This window comes from Natrix helvetica (genome assembly GCF_964273705.1).
Source record: "Natrix helvetica genome assembly, chromosome: 2".
Lineage (NCBI taxonomy): Eukaryota > Metazoa > Chordata > Lepidosauria > Squamata > Natricidae > Natrix > Natrix helvetica.
In genome coordinates this window covers 97,520,114-97,541,544 of record NC_138552.1, presented here as the reverse complement: position 1 = coordinate 97,541,544, position 21,431 = coordinate 97,520,114, and positions in this window count along the sequence as shown.

Sequence of the window (21,431 nt, the reverse complement as noted above, 5' to 3'; positions counted from 1 at the left end):
AGGGATCCGAAAGTTTAACTTTTTAAAAGTGCTGAAAAGTTCATCAATTCAAAAGCGAAGGAATGCAGAAAGGAAGCCTCTCACCATACTGCCGCTGCTTCGTTCGGAAGTGTGTTCTCCGATCGGCATGGGGCGAGACGCGTGCGCACGCACGTCCTCCAAAACTGCTCCCCGATGCCTAGAACGAAGCGGAGGAGCCCCCGCCAGCCGCCGCCGACGCCAGGACCCTCCGCGAGCCGTTCCTTCGGCAAGACGCCCCTCCAAGGCGTCTTGTGCCCCCCCAGAAGCGGGGGAAGCCCACCGGGAGAGCTGGAGCAGGCAGCGATCTGCCTGTCGCCGTAGCCGCCGGAACCGGAAGTCACGCTCAACGTTATCCTGAGGACTACACAAACACTTACTCACCAACAGTCAGAACTGAAAGTGTAAAAATTGCCTTAACCACTGCAACTATTCTTGGTTTAGAAGTTTTTCAATTTGATGTAGACACAGCTTATCTACATGCAGACCTAGATGAAGAGATCTACGTGAGAAGCCCTCCAGGATTCCGAAAGCAAGAAGGGGATACCTGGTTCCTGAACAAAAGTCTTTATGGTCTGAAACAGTCAGGTTTAATGTGGTATTTATGTCTTACTGACAAACTAAATTCAATGGGCTTTATTAAGTCCGAAACTGATGAATGCGTGTTCACAAAAAGATCTAACAATGCATATGAGATAATTCTTGTTTATGTTGATGATATTGTTTATATTGGTCCAAATAAGAAAATGAGTGAGATTTTTGCTAAAAGTTTGCAGAGATACTTCACACTAAAATCTTTAGGTCACATTAGCACTTATTTAGGTGTTCAGATTGAAAAGACACAGAAGGGGTTTAGTCTTTCACAAGAGGAGAAAATTGACCACATTCTGCATCATTGCAACATGAAAGATGCTAACGCAACAAAGACACCCATGCAAACAGACTTTCACAACTTAACACATGAACCAAGTCCTGAGTTCGAGGACCAAACACTTTATCGTTCAGCCATAGGTTCACTATTATACATTAGCAGTTGGACCAGACCTGACATTGCACTTAGTGTTAATCTTTTATCACGACACGTAGGTAAGGCAACACAATTTCATTGGGCATGCATTAAGAAGTTGTTGAAATACCTGAAACACACTAAACACATGAAGTTATTGCTAGAACCAACACACGCTGATCAACCAAAGTTGATTTGTTTTGCTGATTCCGACTGGGCGAGCGACAAGAAGTCACGCAAGAGCACTTCTGGTTACATGATGTTCCTAAATGGTTGTCCTGTTTACTGGCAAGTGAGAAAACAGAGTTTTGTTTCATGTTCATCTACTGAAGCTGAATATGCTTGTGTTTCAGATGCTTGTAATTCTCTAACGTGGTTTGATGCTTTGATCACAGATATCTGGACACGTCCGATTCGACCAATCACCGTGATGGAAGATAATGTATCTGTGGTTTATATTTCTGAGTCACATTTTACAGGTTCTAGGTCCAGACACATTGACATTCGTTATCAAAACACAAAGCAATTAGTTAAGCAAGGTTTTGTTAAATTGCAATATGTTTCTACACATGATCAGATCGCAGACATGCTTAACAAACCACTTGCCGCAAATCAACACGAGTATCTGCGAAAGAAGATGTGCCTTAATTGATGATTTGATGACGTCAGCCCAGACTAGCAAAAGAAGGGGTGTCACGATGTTAAAAAGTTTGCTAGGCCTGAACTGCCTAAACTGACACTCAAGAGTTAAACTAAGAAAGAGTTATTGCGCAGGTCATAAAAGTTCTTATCTGAAAGTGATTTATTGCGCATGCGTTTACACATTCCAGATCCTAATTCCTTTCTTCTTTGTTCGGCTGCCAACTTGGCAACCGGAGATTTTCATTATCAAAATGTAACAATTAGTTATTTTCTGTTTTATTTTATTATTAAAGTTTGTTTATTAATTAGAATACTTCTTAAAGACTTATTTCTTTTTTTTTTTTTAATATCTCAAAAGATATGCGGAAGGGAATCAGCCTCGGTCCATAGACCTCATTTTCTACAGGGTGTTTTTCCCCTGAGATGCTTATCCATTACCGATAGTTGAAGAGATTAGGAAGGATCCTCCATGACCAACATTTCAGCCACACTTCCTTTGATTGACTTGTTCCTCCTGGAACCCATTCGGCAAAGGGGCAAGCATACCCCCCCTTCTGCTCCCCGGCTCCTGGGCGAAGCTGGAAAACCCCCCACCGGCTGCCGCCAAGTCTGGGGGGCTCCAACAAGTCGCCCTACGGCAGGGGACCCCTCCAAGGCCCCCTGTGCTCCTGAACAGAGCCCACTGAGAAGACAAGCGGCAGACGAAACATCCGTCGCCTACAGGAACCGGAAGTCGAATGATGCTCCAGAATTTTGTGTCTCCCTCGACACCCAAGCAGCAAAAGAGGAAGAAAAGAAGAAGTTAATCTCATTCTATTTTTATGGGGATACCTATAACGTGCTCTCTAAATTTGAGATGTTCCCAATAAAGCAAAATTCCCTGATCAGATTTTGTCTTCTTCATTTGGTCTTGTGTCTTGAGCAGGGGGTTGGATTAGAAGACTTCTGAGGTCCCTTCCAGCCATATGATTCTATGTTCTATGAATAACATAGATCATGAGTTTCCTGTTTTTCCTACATGTTTTTTTCTTCTTCTAATTTTCTTGGTTATTCTCCATCCCATAAGATTTTCTTGTACATCCTTACATGACCTTAAGTCAGGGTGACCCATAGACACTCTATGGATGAATGTATGCCATCTTGCTTTTCTCCAGAGACAATCTATAGCTTTTCCAAGGTCATCCCAATGCAAGTATATACCTAGATCTACCTTACTTTCTTGAAGATACAGACTTGTTCCATATTTATTATCACAGAGATGTTTGCGCTTTAATTGCCTCTTTGCCTGTACTTTTAAACAATTCATGAAGTATTTCATCTGCATCTGCTGTTTTTCTATTTGACAGTTGGCCTACGGCTTCTTACATACCTCACTTTCTAAGGGAGAGAGTTTCTAAATCTCTCTACAAATGCTTCTATCATTTAATCTGGTTTGTAAAAGGGTTCAGTGTAGTCATTCCGTTTTCTTTTTATCTCATTTCTCTCTATTAGATCACATCCGTGATTATTCTTGAGCAGCTGTATCTGAGCTGTGATTTCTCTGATCATTTAAAAAAAAAAGTTCTTCCACTGTTCCTTTCTTGTTATTTTCCCTCTATTTACGTATATCTTTTCTTGTTCTGACTTGCTTGATGCTGAAAGTCTGTGTTCGGTTATTATACGTTGTTCTAGTTATCTACAGCTTTTATCTTCTAGCTTTCTCTGGCTATCATAAAGAGCTTGCACTGAAAGTCACTTGGAACTTTTCTTCTTTGAAATTTTTGGGAATATTTGCCCTCTCAAGTTTACACACAGTCTATTATCTCTTCCAGTAGCTGTTTCTCTTCTGCATGCATTGAATATACTGAAACTGTTTCTTAGACTGATCTTATATTCTGATTAAATTTCTTGCAGGTTATTTTTAAAGCTTACTCCTTATAACTGACACCAATAATGTGTGGTTTATTCTACAAACTATACATGGAAGTGCTCTGGCTGAATGTCTATGGAGATTCTCAATCCTTCAGGTTATGGTTGTTCCAGATGTGCTTTTTGGCAATTGGTCATTCATAGGTTTTTTTTTTCTTTAAAATATTTTGCTTCTCATCCAGGAAACGTCTTCGACTGAAAGATTTCATAGAAAAAAAACAAAAAACAAAGAAGTACAGTTGCCTTTTGGAAAAAGGACCTTTAAGACATCCTGGCTGAATGGATTGCAATTTTCAGTGATGATGATGACAAACAGTGGTAATGATTTCAATTTGATTCCAGTGTTGCCCATCTGAATGTTGTAGAGTTGGGTTTAGGTATTGGCATAACCGACTTTATTAACACACTCTTTGTCTTGGTTGACTCAGCTTTCCATCCTTCCAAGCTGGGTAAACCGAGGGCCCAAATTGTTGGGGGAAATATGCTGACTCTGTAAACCGCTTAGAGAGGGCTGTAAAGCACTGTGAAGTGGTATATAAGTCTAAATGCTATTGTTACTGCTACCCAATCCCAAACCTTCCTGTAATTTCAAATTCTTCTATTTCACTAGTGTTGGCATTTTAATGACTTATATCTTTTCAACACATTGTATTTAGCACATTTTGCAATTTGCCATGTAACTCCCCAGTCTCTTCTGCCATTGAATCAAGAGTATGGCCATACCTTTTGTAATATTGATTTTCTCTGACTACCCACTAATTCATTACGATATGATCCTGTAGATTATTGCATTATTGATGAACTCATAATTAGCCATCTGCCTTTGGAATATCGTTGTCACTCCATTCTTTCATGGGCCCTTATACTCTGAATAGTATGTCATATAATCATTGATGTAAAGTAACCTGTTCTGGTCTACCTAATTTCTCCCCCCCCCCGAAACAGCTAGTTTAGCATATCAATTTAGATATAATTCCTACGCAGAATATTTGCTCTTTCTGTGTTTCAGCAGGGAAGCCTTGTGTAAGCAACAGTGCAATTTGCAGAGAAGTATTGAGCAAGCTAATCTAATCACCAAAGTGATAGCTACTGAAGTTGCTTCCCCAATATTTATGGCTAGCAGCATAACTTTCAGCCTGATTTTTTTTCAAACTGCAAATGAAAAGCACCTTTCCAGCTTTTACTGAAAATAGGAAGTGAGGGTGGGGGATTTCTCTCCTAAATTATCCCCCCCCCCCAGGTTAAAAGTATATAATTTCACAAGGAACAATTCAGGACACATCCTGCTGTGAACCTATTGCTCAATTATTTTCAGCAGCAGTGAGCTGCCTGCAGTTCTTTACTTGATAGGTAACCCTTGTGAATCTGAGGCGCCCCGCACTGAAGATGACAGCTGATGCTGAGTTATTGGTGCATGACTCCAATGCCATAACAGCGTGAGATCTTCTACCAGAGTTTCTTGGTGTTTGCCTAGTTTATAGATGTCAGGAGCTTGGTTAAACAGGGTTGGCTTGAATCGCATGGCAATGTCATATTAGAGGCTTCTGCGATATGGAGCAGTTAATGCGAAACAATATTAGCATGTCTGTCTCATTTCCAGACAATCAACACAAGATGCAATGTTCACGATTCCAAATTGCACCGGAAGCGTCAGTGTAGAAAAACAATCAATATCAAAAGCATTAAAATGAAGAGGAGCTGCTAATGGGAGTCAGATTAATTTGTAAATGGTAAACAGCACCAATAGACAAGGAGAGAGTGGGGGAGAGGGAGAAGGAGGAAGAGAGAAGAACAGAGAGAGGGACAGAGAGGGGGGGAGAGAGGGGGGAGGTGGAGATAGAGAGGGAGAGATGATAGAGAGATGATAGAGAGATGATAGAGAGATGATAGAGAGAGGGAAGGAGGGAGAGAGGGAGGGAAGGAGGGTGGGGCAGAGAGAGAGAGGGAGAAAGGGAGAGAGGGAGAGAGAGAGAGAAAGGAGGGAGAAAGAGAGAAGGAGGGAGGGAAAGAGATAGAGGGAGCTAGAGATACATAGTTAGAGAGAGAGAGGGAGAGAGAAAGAAAGAAGGAGAGAGAGAGAGAGAGAGAGAGAGAAGTAGGGAGGGAGGGAGTGGGAGAGAAGGAGAGAGAGAAAGAGGAGAGAGAGAGAGAGAGAAGTAGGGAGGGAGGGAGGGAGAGAGAGAGAAAGTGCAGAGGAAATATACAGTCCTAATGAATCCATGCATTATCTCTGAATTTTGAATTCAAAAATTTGGAAGTAAGGGTAAATCTTGTTAAAGATTTATAAATGGGACATGTTTCCGGTCAAATATGATGCAGCTAAAAAGAGTTGGGGGGTAAAGGAACTGAAGTCTTCTGACTCATGAAAATAATAATTTTTTACTTTGTCAGTTGTCTTGAAAAGAAAGTCTATTAGGAAGCAAATTCCAGGTTTTGGAGCCTGTGCAGTTTTATTTCCCTTAATAAGGATTGGATAGTTATCAGAAGAATGACTGAGAGTCACCAACTGCTGAGCGGGTGAGAAATTTAGCCAAGTAATCAAAGCAGGGAAATGGATGCCTCTGAATAAAAATGGGGTGAGATGAGGTGGTAGTTTTGGCACAGAATATATAGATTCAATTGCCAGCAGCCAAGGGGATGACCAGCAATAAAAATAAAAATAAATTGTCAGATGGAGAAAAAGAAGGAAAGGAAGGAAGGAAGGAAGGAAGGAAGGAAGGAAGGAAGGAAGGAAGGAAAGGTTCAGTTGGATGTTGTTATTTCCAGAGAATTGCTGAGCAGTGGAGTGCCAAATCTTGGGTAGATTTTTAACAGAATCATTCATTTAATAATCATTACTTTAGTTTTTTATTTGCTTAAGGAGGAAAACACCATAACTGGAACAGCTAAGGGTGACTTTAGGTTCTATCAGATATGGGACAGGAATGACTTGAATGGAACATTGCTGAGGCATGTTCAAATCAGGAAAGACCTCAGATAAAAAAGATCTTCCACTTCAGTGGTGGCCACAGGACAGCAGCCTCTACTGCACTAGAGGGCAGAGGAGACCCAATAAATCTCCGGGCGCTCATAATGATGACAGTATCTGCAAGATTTTATTAGTCTCTCCCAGGGGTGAAATTCAGCAGCTGCTGGAGAACTGGTAGTGGAAATTTTGAGCAGTTTGGAGAACTGGCAAATACCACCTCTGGCTGGCCCCAAGAGTGGGGAGGGAATGGAGATTTTGCAGTATCCTTCCCCTGCCCACCAAGCCATGCCCACAGAAATGGTAGTAAAAAAATATAGATTTTCACCACTGGACTCTCCCATTGATGCCCTCTGGAGGAGGAATAAAGTCTTGGCTTAGTTCCCTCATTATTTGCTTTATCCAAGCCCTGCGATCTGCCATGTTTTGGCTGAAAATAACAGAATGCCTGTTACCTGCTGAAATATGTGATGGTTAGATAGCCCATGGAAGGTCTTTGTTAATTATTCTGTTTTGGTTTATCTTCAGGAATCATTGTAGATTTACTTAATTTTTTAATATTTATTTATTTATCTATTTATCTCTTTCTCTATCATGCATCTATCCATCTATCTATCTATTTATCTATCTATCTATCTATCTATCTATCTATCATCTATCTATCTATCTATCTATCTATCTATCTATCTATCTATCTATCTATCTATCATCTATCTATCTATCTATCTATCTATCTATCTATCTATCATCTATCTATCTATCTATCATCTATCTATCTATCTATCTATCTATCTATCTATCTATCATCTATCTATCTATCTATCTATCTATCTATCTATCTATCTATCTATCTATCTATCATCTATAAACACACACACACACACATATAATGACATGGGCAACCATGTAAATTGATCAAACAATCAAACAAAGAAATCATAATTCTCTCACTCCATAGATTGATAGAACCACTTCCTAGGGTTCCTGTTTCACTCGTTCTCAAAAATATAGGCAACCCAAGAACCTTCCTTCTGCCTCCTTTTAAAGGTTTCCTTATATCCTTCGGTCCAACTGCATCATGTTTATTGTTGTTCTGGTATCAAACTTTTTAAACTGCTCCCCCCTCCCCTCTGTTGCTCTGCTCCCGATTGATCGGGAAGGCAAAGGTCAACTGATGCTACCGACAAAGAAATTATTTCTGCCTATGTTGTCATTTTCTGTGCAGCACAGCATGGCATTTGTCTCTCATGTCTATTCTAGGCCCTAAAATTAAGCTTCTACTTTCATCTCCTCTCTCTTCCTAGATAGGCCCTGACGTCTCTGCTCCTGTGCTATAAAAGAAATGGGAGGTGGGAGGTGATAGCCTCAAAGGGCAAAGGTTGTACTCTGATACCCATTTACCTGGGAATACGTCCTACTGAACTGTGGGTGTGTATGTGTGCCTTCCAGTCAATGATGACTCCTGGCAACTGCCTGGACTAATCACTAGTTTTCTGGGCAAGATTTTAGAAGTGGGGTGCCATTGTTTGCTTCCTTCCAGACTGAGAGAGAGGATGTCATCGTTCTGAGTAATGGACTCAGGGAAGCCAGGACTCTGACACTTTCCTCAGATTCAGTTCAAGAGATCCTTCATGAGTACATTATATCGGCATTTAGAAAGGTGAAGCTAGCTCTAAATTATTCCCATGCTTAGGGATAGTTAAAAGGATGAGACCTCCCCACCAGAGGTAGTATTCAGCTGGTCCTCTATGGTTCAGCAAACTGGTAGCGGTGGCTGCAGGAGGCTCCTCTCACCTGCCCTGATGTAATGCACGAGTGTTGCGTGCGAGCGAAGTGTGCTCACATTTGCGAACCAGTAGGGAAGGTACTGCTGCTCCCCACCCTCCTTTGTCTCTCAGGTCACATGGGCCAATCAGTCCAGATGTAGCTTCCTGCTCAATTTCAACAGGTGTCTGTTGAGGTGACTTTGGTTTTCACACCAGTTAATAGATGTTATGGCTAATCAGCTGAGGCACCACATTCCTGAGTCCGTCCATCCCCCACCCCATTCTCCCTCCTCCCCCTTGAATGGCAACCAAGAAATGAAGCAAAAGTAAGTATGACTTTAGCTGAAGTCATTTTGCAGATTGATAGAGTGACCAAGGTCACCCAGCTGGCTTTCTGCTTAGCAATAGCAATTAGACTTATATACCACTTCATAGTGCTTTTATAGCCCTCTCTAAGCAGTTTACAGAGTCAGCCTATTGTCCCCAGCAATCTGGGTCCTCATTTTATCCACCTTGGAAGGATGGAAGGCTGAGTCAACCTTGAGCCTGGTGAGATTCGAACTGCCAAACTGCTGGTAGCTGGTGATCAGCAGAAGTAGCCTGCAGTTCTGCATTCTAACCACTGAGCCACCGTGGCTCTGTTTAAGACTAGAACTCATGGCCTCCACGTTTCTAGTCCGATGCTTTATCCACCACATCATGGCTTTTATTTTACTAAACTAAATGGGATTTACTGTATTTTGTAATATATAGGTAGTCCTGGATATGCAACCACAGTTGAGCCCAAAATTTCTGTTGCTAAGTAAGACATTTGTTAAGTGAGCATCGCCCTAGAAACAGACTCGCTGACCTTTGGATGAAGGAGACAAGCCCATGAACAAATTAATCACCATTCCCGCCCCCCTTGCTCTTGGAGAACTAGTCCTATGATAAGGACTTATACAGGTAGTCTTCGACTTATGACCACAAATTGAGCCCCAAATTTCTGTTGCTAACCAAGACATTTGTTAAGTGAGTTTTGCCCCATTTTGTGACCTTTCTTGCCACCGCTGTTAAGTGAATCCCTGCAGTTCTTAAGTTAGTAACATGGTTGTTAAGTGAATCTGGCTTTCCCATTGACTTTGCTTGTCGCAAAAGGGGATCATACTGCAAACCATCACAACTATGAGCCAGTTGCTAAGCATCTGATCACATTTCGATCACATGACCATGGGGATGTTGCAGTGGATGTAAGTATGAAAAATGGTCATAAGACACTATTGTAGATTTGGTCACTAAATGAATGGTTGTAAGTCGAAGACTACCTATCAATGTTTACGTGATAACTGCAAGGTACACCTATAACTGCAAGTACATCTATCCACCACTCTGTTTACAGAGGAACGCTATATCTATCTATCTATCTATCTATCTATCTATCTATCTATCTATCTATCTATCTATCTATCTATCTATCTATCTATCATCTATCTATCTATCTATTTGTTAAAACATGTACAAGATAATAGGTATAAGTATAAACATGGGCATGAACACAGGAAATGGGTATGAATAAATGGGGACATTAGGACAGGAATGCTGGTAGGCACCCTGGTGCGCTTATGCACGCCCCCTTTTACGGATCTCTTAGGAATGGTTATTCTAATAATAATATAATAGTTATATTATTATACCGGTACTATATTAATAATTAATAATATAATTATAGTATAATAATATAATTAATAATATAATAGTTATATTGTTATTGTTATTGTTATTGTTATTGTTATTGTTATTGTTATTGTTATTGTTATTGTTATTGTTATTGTTATTGTTATTGTTATTGTTGTTGTTGTTATTATTATTATTATTATTATTATTATTATTATTATTATTATTATAGTAATGATAATATAATGGTTGTTATACATTATTCAGCAAAGATATGGAAGCAAAGTGTTTTTCCCCCCCTGGGAGTGGGGAATAACATTAAAGAGGGTTTATTTTTATTTTTTTTCAATGGTGGCACAAGAGATGAGGAATGAAGGCTCGAGGCAGCCTTTTGTCTACGTGTCCCCAAACTGCTTTTCTCCCACTGAGATTCCAGCAGGTTTACTTGCACAACCTTGTTTGAAAATGCTGTAAGGGGAACTGCGTTTGGGGAAATAACATTCAACTGAGAAAACATTAAGCAGCACTGGGCTTCCCTGTTCAAAATCCCACCCATGCAGTGCTACATTTCCCAGAAAAATACGCCAGCTTCTGTTACACCCTCTGGGCCACCCCCAGAGGGTCTAATAGGCAGAAGGAGGTGACTGCCTTGGGTTGTGGACACTGAGAAACAGCAGGGAAAAAAGTTGGAGGAAGAAGCTCTGCATATGGTTTTTGACATGCTCTCCCAGCCAGCTTCCTGCCTTTAGGCACAATCTCCCATCTCCAGGATAGAAGAAAGTTTAACTGCCAGCCCAGTTGATATTTGCACAAGGCATGGCATGGGTTGCTTCAAGCAACAAAATATATTGGGTCAGCAGTGCATACATACCCTTTAGGTATCTAAACATACAGCTTGAGACAGCTATACAAAAAAAAAAAAAAAAAAGCTCAGAGCTAAACATCAGAAGACTTCTCTTCCTTGTTGAAAGAAACTTGGTGCTATGTTGGTATTGCAGACAGCCTTTTGCCCATCTGCAGAGCAATCGTATTCTTATTTAGAAAAAAGGCCCTGTGCTTTATTGAGGTTTATTTAGAGAAGGAGAGAGAAAGGAAGGAGAGCTTATTTACAGAGGGAGGGAGGGAGGAAGGAAGGAGAGCTTATTTACAGAGGGAGGGAGGGAGGGATGGAGGAAGGAAGGTGTTAGATCAGGTAATGGAAAGGCACACTCAGGCTTAGGCAACAACAGCTCTTTATTGTAACAGAACAAGAATGAGATTAAACCTCTGTTCCCGCCGGAACAGAGGACCTTGGTGGAAACCATTATAACAGTTGCTAGTATCTAACACCCCTCCCCTCTTAGATGGAATCATCCGACTGGTAATGTAGTCATGCAGGTAGGCAGGCTTTTGGGTAGCTCTGCCAGACCTGCGCAGTTCAGTTGGAGGGTGTTCTTCGGACAGGTCGGATGGACCTGTTGGCTCTGCAGCTGCACTTGGTGGAAGCTCCTGGAATCTTTCACAGGCTGCAGCTGGAGCTTCTAGAGCCAGTTCGCTCGGAGCTCGCTGCGGGCCTGCAACACAAGTAGCTAAGTATCCCGGTGTCTTTGGGTTTGAGTTGGCTGTGGAAGGAGTGACTTCGTGCTCCTTTTGGGTAGGGCTTTGGCTAACTCGTGCAAGAGTTACCTCTGGCTGCCTAAGAGTGGAGTTGGAGAGGCGGCCACGGAGTTGGTCAACATGCCTTCTCCAATTCTGACCGTTCTCGAGCTCTACGAGATAAGAGCAAGGCCCGGTATGCCTATCACTGTGGCAGGAATCTACAGAGTTTCCCCGACATAGTTGTGGGTGTAAACTGAATCCCCTACACTAAAGGGCTATGCGGCAGAATAGTTTGGGTGTAGCCAGTCTAAGTGGGACCTTAGCTGGCAACCCATGAGAAGCTCGGAGGGGATTCTCCCCATAGTAGCGCTTGGCGTGATGTGTTGAATTAGAAGATAATGGTCAATCCGTGTTTGCCAATCTCCTGGGCCCATCCTGGATATCTTTTGCAGATCTCACCATTCTCTCCACCTGACCATTAGAGGCCAGATGGAATGGCGCGACCAGGGCATGTCTGATTCCCTGTGCTGCTAAGTAGTCTTGAATTGCATGGCTGTGAATTGGGGCCCGTTGTCAGAGACCAGGACATCGGGCAGGCCATGTGTGGAGAAAAGTCTCCGTAGTACCTTGATGACCACTTCTGCCGTAGTAGAGGTCATGAGGACTACCTCTAGCCATTTCGAGTAGGAGTCCACAACTACTAAGAATGTCTGGCCATGAACTGGGCCAGCAAAATCTCTGTGCACCCTAGACCATGGTGCTTGAGGTCACTCCCACTCATTAGCGGGTGCCTCTGGGGGAGCTGGTCTGGACTCCTGGCACGGTGTGCAGGTAGCCACCCATTCTTAAATCTCCCTGTCCATGTTAGGCCACCACACATAACTCCTGACCAGAGACTTCACCCTGACAATTCCAGGATGCCCTACGAGTAAAGCCTCTAATACTGCAATGCGCAGTTTGGGTGGACCAATGACCCGGTCCCTCCACAGCAAACAGCCATTTCTAACAGACAATTCATCTCTTTTACAATAATACATTTTGAAACCAATAGGCCCCTTGGACCACCCCTCCACACCCAGTTCAAAACCTGTTTGATCATGGAGTCTCTTGCAGAGTGGCGGGCAACGTCACTATACGAGATGGGACCAGTCTCTAAGCAGTCAATACAAAGGACTGGCATCTTGAGGCTAGGGTCTGCAAGTAGTTCTTTGGTGCTCTCGTCTTGCAAAATGTTGATACTGGTCACTTCTAGGCCCAGGGCTTTGAACCAGTCAAGCCCCAGGAGGTTCTGCAGGTCACCGCTGACCACCGTCACTGGGAACTGGCTGCTGAAGTTTTTGAAGTTCACCCGGAAGGTGCCCTGGCCCACGATGGGGACTCAGTTCCCCTGGTAATCGTGAAGGCGGATGTCAGGAGCGCGTAGATGCTGCTTCTTCAGGCTAGGGATAGCCTGCTTTAGTGCAGACCACAGTGATGACCCTGTGTCAATCTCCATCTCGCATGGAGAGCCCTCGATGCGGACTGTAACCTTCAGCTTTTTTGACTGCCTTGTGCAGACTTAGCGGATTGAAGTGTGGTAGGTGACTCTGGTGTCACCCTCTGAGCGCTGTGGTGGCAGCTGCCATGCCCCTTGGTTAGGCCTCTGCTGGCGGTTAGGTCGGCTTCTGGGCTGCTGGGTCATCGTGGGGTGCTCGCTTCTGCAAACCTTGGTGATGTGCCCCTTTTGCTTGCAGCGCTGGCAGAGAGTGTCGTGGAAATGGCAAGACGATCTGGCATGGTGTCCTCTGCAGCTTGCGCAAGGCGGGAAACTCAGTTTGAATTTGCACGCCGGCTTGGCGCATGTGGCAGCTGTCATCTTTGCTTTCTGGGTGCTCGGCCTCAGTAGCCTTACGATGTACGTGTGCTCTCTTTCGTGTCTTGTAGACTTAACGGCAGATTCGGATGCTGTGGCTTCATCCAAGGCAACCTGTAGAGTGAGATCAGATTTGGCAAGTAATCTCCTCTGTAAATCAGTGTCCTGCACACCGCATATGATGTGGTCAAGTATAAATTCGTCTAGCTCTCGGAACTCGCAGTACACTGCGGCCTTCCTTAGCGCCGCAACGTACTCGTTGATCGATTTGCCTTCCTTCTGATTGCGAATATTAAATTTGTGCCGGCGGACGTGCTTAGATGGCTTGGGAGCATAGTGTGTCCTCAGTGTCTGTTGGAGCATTGCCCAAGCGACCGATTGTAGCAGCATTGGCTCTGATAGGTCTTTGGCTATTTCGAACACTTCCCGTCCACAGTAACCCAAGAATATGTTCTTCTTGCGGCCTTCAGAAAGGCCCATGAAGTCATTGGCTTTGAGGAAGCAGTCGAACCTCAGCATATATGATTCCCAGTGCTCGTTACTGGGTCATACGGAGTCGGTGAGGCGTGCATGGCCATTTTGTTTTCTGAAGGCATTTTGAGTTTGTCACTCAAAAATGGCTGCTCGAAGCTGTGCTGAGCTCCGGGCTGGATTTACTTGCTGGATTGCTACGCTTTTTTTGGTTTGCCTAGTTGCCTTCCAATCCCACCTTCGTCGCCAGTGTTAGATCGGGTAATGGAAAGGCACACTCAGGCTTAGGCAACAACAGCTCTTTATTGTAACAGAACAAGAATGTACAATCCAGCGAAGGTTCAGTCTGACAGCAGCTCTTTTATAGGGAGCTGTCAGATCCTTAGACCAATGAGATTAAACCTCTGTTCCCGCCGGAACAGAGGACCTTGGTGGAAACCATTATAACAGTTGCTGGTATCTAACAGAAGGAAGGAAGGAAGGAAGGAAGGAAGGAAGGAAGGAAGGAAGGAAGGAAGGAAGGAAGGAAGGAAAAATTCTCTTCTACAAAGAGGTGCTAAAGATCCAAGTCTTTCTTGGATTAATATGTTATATCTCTTTACCTTTCTTATTTTCTTTTTCTTTTTTGAAAAACAAACAGTGCAGAGATGATGGCTTACAGCATCTCTGCACTGTTTTTCAAAAAAGAAAATAGGATTTTTCTGTAAAGATGTAAAATATATTGCAAGGTAAGATTTACAGTATAGATGCTGCAAGCTATCATAGTCTAAGGTGCAGCCCATTGATGGTTCCCAAACAAGATCTGTGTCAGAAATGCTGTATTCAAAGCAAAAGATGAGAGCTGCCGAAAGTGGGAAGGCAAAGTCTTGAAGATCGGAGCGTGGTATGTGCTATGTAGGCTGTCCTTTGTCCTCGGAGCTCTCCTTCAGTATTAAGTGCCACTGGATTTTTTGCATGGAATGGGGAAATGGACCTCCCAAGCAGCAAAGCATCTCCAGCTCCTCTCTCAGTTTAAGGCCACCAGAATTAGATAGCAGCTGCTTGTCTGGATATTTTGAGAAACAAGCTAGGTGGTTGAAATGAATTGTATTATCTTCAGGAGCGGTGATGCCAGTGTAGTAACAAACAACATAATCCAAAATCCCTTTCTTTGAATGTAACCAGTGTACCATGGGAATGGGTTCTAGAGAAGGGTCTTCTTTATGCTTATAGTAGCAAATACACTGTTCCTAATAGCACTTAGCAATAGCACTTAGACTTATATACCACTTCATAGTGCTTTATATCCCTATCTAAGCAGCATATTGCCCCAAGCAATCTGGGTGCTCATTTTACCCACCTTGGAAGGATCCCCACTATAAGCCAGTGAGGATCAAACTCCTGGCTGTAGGCAGAGTTAGCCTGCAGTATTGCAGTCAAGAGATTGGATAACCATTTGTCTGAAGTGGTGTAGGGTTTCCTGCCTAAGCAGGAGGTTGGACTAGAAGACCTCCAAGGTCCCTTCCAACTCTGCTATCCTATCCTATCCTATCCTATCCTATCCTACTCTACACTACTACTACTACTACTACTACTACTACCACTACTACTACTTACCATATTACTTATCTGCATGCCATCTGATCTCTCAATCCTTGATCATTGCTAATAGAGAGTTATCAGACAAATGTATGAACTCTTCCCATCAAAAATATTGACATTAAATCATGTGCAAGTTCTGTCTCTGTTGATATGGCCCATCCTCATCCACAACAAGTCACTGCTTAACAATACAGCAATGGAACGATGAACATAGATTTGCAAACAAGCCTCGTGACATTTCCTGTACTGGTGCTACACCACTGCTGGTGACCTTACAAAGGATGTGATTCAATCTGTGTTATCATAGACACAGACTGACTCATATCCTTGTTTACCAAATCGAAATCCTTGCTCTAAAATGAAAAAATGAAAAAGAGCAAGAGAAATATCTGGCACAATTTAGAGAGCAGATTTCAATGCTCAGGAAGCCCAGAATGAGGCATAAGTTTGAACAAGCTGATCTGTCAGTGCTCATGTTCCATAATATGCCCATTTCCCACAGGCCAAATGTTCACTTGGGGAAACAGCAAATAAACTCGAGCTGCAAACGAGGGAGATGAAATGAATGCTAATTTTTAAGACATATGTAAAAACTACAGGATGCCATAATGCAATAGTGACCTTCCCACTTTTGTTTTTTTACAGATTCTGTTCCTGCAGCCTCATGCGCTAGAAATTAAAGATAGAAGACTTCCTCTCTGTATCACTGGGCCAGGAAAAGCTTCATGCTTAGGGATAATTTGATCAGTTCTGCTTGAATTTTGCTCAAATCCAATCATTTCTAGACACTTTTAAGAGGAGAATTGTGTTACCCTACAGTAGCATAAATCAGGAGGGGGTCTAGTCCAGGGGTGAGCTGCTATGGGTTCACCCAAGTTTGGAAGAACCCGCAGCTAATGTTATGGCTGGTTTGGAGAACCTCCAAATCCCACCCCAGGCTGGCCCCACCCACCCCACCATGCATTTCCACCCGGCCCTGCTCCTCCCAGGAGTCTCCACACAGCCTGTTTTGGATGCGAGGTAAATGCAGAGCCCATGTGGAGGCTCAAGGACGGGGATAAAACGGGCCTCCTGAAAGTTGCAGAAGGCCGAAAAATGGGCCTGTTTCTGGCCTGTGGATCCTGGAGGGGAGGCAGTTTTTACCCTCCCAGAAACTTGAGGAAAGCCTCCGGAGCCTGGGAAAGGCGAAAATCCCCCCCCACCATGCTGCAGGAGGCCAAATAGACCACCCCCACCATGGCCACCCCCACCCAGCAACCGGGCAGAGAACCCATTGCTGAAATTTTTTGAAGGCCACCCCTGGTCTAGTGACTTCGTTTCCAACAGATTTTGTTTAAAAGGTTTAATCTTTCATAAGTTACAACTTACTTCGTCAGACGCCTGGTGTGGCCAAGCCAGGCAGGCATCTGGTTTGCCGTAGCTCACGAAAGCTTAGGCCTTTTAATAAACTTTGCTACTCAGAAAAAGAGACCACCAGACTCTTTCCGAACATTTGCAGGACTCCATTCAATATGTTTTCCACTTCAATCCCTAGCAGACTACAATTGAACCCAAAATTTGTGTTGCTAAGTGAGACGGTGAATTTTGCCCCATTTTGCAACCTTCCTTGCCATGTGATTAAGTCAATCACAGCAGCTGTTCAGTTAGTAACATGGTTGTTGAGTGAATCAGGCTTCCTCTTTGACTTTGCTTATCAGAAGGTTGCAAAAGGTGATCACATGACCCCATGACACGGCAATACGAGTCAATTGCCAAGCATCTGAATTTTGATCATAGGACCATGGGAATACTGCAATGGTTGTACGTGTGAAAAACAGTAATAAGTCGTTTCGTTCAGTGCCTTTGTAACTTTGAATGTTCACTAAATGAACTGTTGTGAGTTCAGGACTATCTGTATAAAACCTTCCTCTAGCAAATCCTGCAATGCTATTTCCAAATCATTGCAAGCCTTTAAAAGGAGACATATGTGTTATTATACATATATTTAGACCACAAATATGTACACATATTTAGGGGTGTGCATAAGCGCACCAGCGTGCCTACCAGCGTCCTTGTCCTACTGTCCCCATTTATTTGTACTCATTTCCTTTGTTCATGTCCATGTTTACACTTGTTATCTTGTACATGTTTGACAAACCAAATAAATTAAATTAAATTGAAATGGTTTATAGGTGTTTTTTTTTTTGTAGATTTAATTCCCCTCTTTCCTCCAGGATCTCAAACTGACCTATTTAGTATTCCCTCTTCCAATTTTCCCCCCACAAAGACCAATCCAATGAAGTAGGTTTCTTTCTTTCTTTTTATTTGTTACATTTATTTGCTACCTATCTTGCCGTGGGGCTACTCCAGGTGATTGACAGTAATAAAAAGAAGGAAAAATTAAAGGCACATAAACAGAAGTAAAATAACAGAACAATAAAACAATTATAAAGGAACACAACGAGAATAAATGCATCAATGTTATTAACCAAATTCAGGTTAGCCTGAGCAAGAGTGACTGGCTCAAAGCTTTCATGATGAGGCTGGATTTGAATCTGTAGCTCTCAGGTGCTAGTCCAGCACCTTAACTATAGCACCACACTACAAGGTAGTCCTCAAGTCCTCACATTGAAACAGTTCCTGAGCCCAGAATTATGATAGTTAAGCCATGGTGGTTGTTAAATGTGTCCGGGTCTGATTTTACGATCTTTCTTTTGGTGTGGTCTTTAAATGGAAGTCCTAGTCATTAAGTGAACATAGCAGTTGTTAAGAGAATGCCCTAGATCAGTGAGGGCAAACCTTTTTTGGCTGCCGTGCCAAAAGCGGAAGGAGCACAGGGGGGGAGGGGGTCGTGTGCTGGTGTGCCATACCCATAATGCTATGTGCATGACCCCCCCATCGGGCGCACATGCACATGACCAGTGACCCCTCGCTTTTGCCGTGGTTTTTTCGCCCTCCCCAGGCTCCAGAGGCTTTCTAGGAGCCTGGGGAGGGTGAAAACAGGGTGAAAAACGGACCTACGGGAAACCCGGAAATTCGGGAATGATGACTTTCGCTTTGTCCGTAGGACCCATTTTTGACCTCTGGAGCCTTCAGGAGGCTTCCCTGAAGGCTCAGGAGGGCGAAAAATGGACCTACGGACAAACCGGAAGTCACTTCAGGGAAGCCTCCGGAGGGCGAAAAACGGCCTCAAAAGAAGGCCAAAGTCAGCTGGCCAGCATGCATGCAGGTCCTGACAAACCACGTGTGCCATAGGTTGGCCATCATGGCCCAAGCTTATTTTATGAAGTGGCATTTTTTTTGCTGGAAACCAGAAGCCATACAAACCAATTTTAAAAAGGTGGTCTAAAATGGTCACATGACCATGAAGGCAAACTGGTGGTCAAGCATTCAAAATACAATCACGTGAATGGGGGCTGGAAACAGGTTGCAGGTAGCTCTGGGAAGGTCTGTCACTAAGTCTTGCTAAGTGACTGGTTAAACAAGAACTCCCTGTAGATGGCATTCCCAAATTAATAATTATGGTACATTAAAAAAAACTACTTACCATTTATAGCAGCTTTTCTCAATCTGGTACTGTTCACATGTATTGAACTATGACTTCTACAATTTCTAGCCTGTTGGTGAAAGCTGACATATGCCACTTGTTGATTCTGCAACTTGCGGTTCCTTCCTCCCTAAAATAGAGAAAGGAGTTTAAAATGCCGAGGAATAGGAAAATATAAAATAAACAGTGTGTATGTGGGGTGGTGGTGGTGTACGTGTACGTGTATGTAAATACATACATATACATATACCAGGGGTAGGTTCCTGCCAGTTCTAACCTCTTCTATAGAAGAGGTTCCACAAATCTACCATGCCCTTTAGAACCGGTTCCAGCTCCCTCTCCCCGCCCGTCTGCACCATGCTTGCCCCGCCCGCCGCTCACTGATTGGCTGGCTGACCAATCGCCCCACCCAGCTCTAAGAGTCCTATCTAAACCTTAAAGTCTTAAAGCTGTCAAGTTTGAACATCCCTGGGTTTTTTTTTTCTAAAGGGTTAGGGGTGCAAGGGTCTTGTAACTTGACAGCTTTAAGACTTGCACACTTCAATGCCAGAGTTCCTGAGCCAACATGACTGGAGGAGGAATTCTGGGAGTTGAAGTCCACAAGTCTTAAAACTGTCAAGTTTGAACACCCCTGGTTTTTTTCTAAAGGGTTAGGGGTGCAAGGGTCTTGTAACTTGACAGCTTTAAGACTTGCACACTTCAATGCCAGAATTCCTGAGCCAACATGACTGGAGGAAGAATTCTGGAAGTTGAAGTCCACAAGTCTTAAAGCTGTCAGGTTCGAACACCCCTGTTTTTTTTTTCTAAAGGGTTAGGGGTGCAAGGGTCTTGTAACTTGACAGCTTTAAGACTTGCGTGCTTCAAATGCCAGAATTTCTGAGCCAACATTTTGGTTGCTAAGCAAGAGCGTTGTTAAGTGAGTTTCACCACATTTTACAAGTTGGCCATGCCCACCCAGTCACATGACTGCCAAGCCACTCCCACTCGGTCATATGGCTGGCAAGCCACTCCCACCCGGTCACATGGCCGGCAAGCCACTCCCACAAAGCAGGTCACACCTACAGAAGAGGTTCTAAAATTTTTTGAAACCCACTACTGACACACACACACACACACACACACACAAATACAGCAAAATGTAAAACATGCATCATCATGGAGTATGGAATGCAAGCAGTACTTGGAAAACTCAGCACACCAAACATCTGTGGAACATGAAGGAGAAAGGGGAGAAGACCGTAGTTGTGAGATCTGCTATTTTATTCTACTTATAACTCCATTCATTCTTCTACAGAGGAGAACTATAAGCAGTTTTGCCTAAAACTTCCTGTTAAACTAGGATTTCCCACTACAGGGAGTACAGGCAGACCAATTCTGCTTACAACTGCAATTGATTCCGAAATTTTCATTGCTAAGCCAAGCATTGGTGAAATGAGTTTTGCCCCATTTTACAATCTTTCTTGTCTCAACAGTGAAGTGAATCCCTGCAGTTGTCGTGTAGTTGTTAAGTGAATCTGGCTTCCTCCATTGACTCTGTGGTTGGGAAGGTTAGCAATGATAATCAAGAATACATCCCAGTCATTAAGTGCTCAAATTTTGATCCATGGGGACAGTGATAGGATGCAACCGGTTTAACAACCGTTTCGGTGAGCGTGCAGCGTTCAGAAACCGCCCATTTTAAGCTTAAAAACTTACCTTCTATGTCAGCGCTGGTGAGTAAAACTGCTGACGTGTGGCAATTCGCTGTACTGCGCGAATCAGCTGAGCTGAAATACAGGGAAATAACGGATAGGAAAGGGCAGGAATGGGTGGTTGGGACCAACTGCTCATTGGCACTACTGGTTCGCTAGAACCGGTGCAAACTGGTAGAATACCACCACTGCAGGGGACAGTGACAAGCGAAGGCTAAAAGGAACAATCCTTCTGCAGATATTCCTTCATGGCAGACACTGTTGTGGCCCACCAGCAACTAGCATTGCTGGCAGCAGAGTTGGACAGTGAGGAGGTTGGAGAGGAGCATGGGGCTGGGGAAGGTTCGGACAAGGGCTCTGTGTCGGAGACAGAGACAGGGCCGAGGCCGTCTGGCAGTGATCAGGTGCCTAGGGAGCTAGACAACAGTGAGGCAAAGGAACAGCTAGAGCCTGTTCCCAGTGTGCGCAGAGCTGCCAGAAGAAAAGAACATCTCAGAAATCAGGGTTGACTTGGGAGTAAAGTCACAAGTGGAAGATGATTGGCCCCTCCTATAGGAAATAAAAGAGGAGTGAAAGGGGAGTGGGCTTTTGCAGGAAACAATTTGTTTGTTTGTTCATTCGTTAGATTCGTTTCAGGAGTGTGAAGATCAGAGGTGGGCTCCTACCGATTCGGACTGGTTCAGCCGAGTAGGTATAACTCGGCCTGCCACTCCCCTGAACTGGTTCTATTGGCCATAGGTGCCGCCATCTTGTTTTTTTGTTTTTTCAGTACTG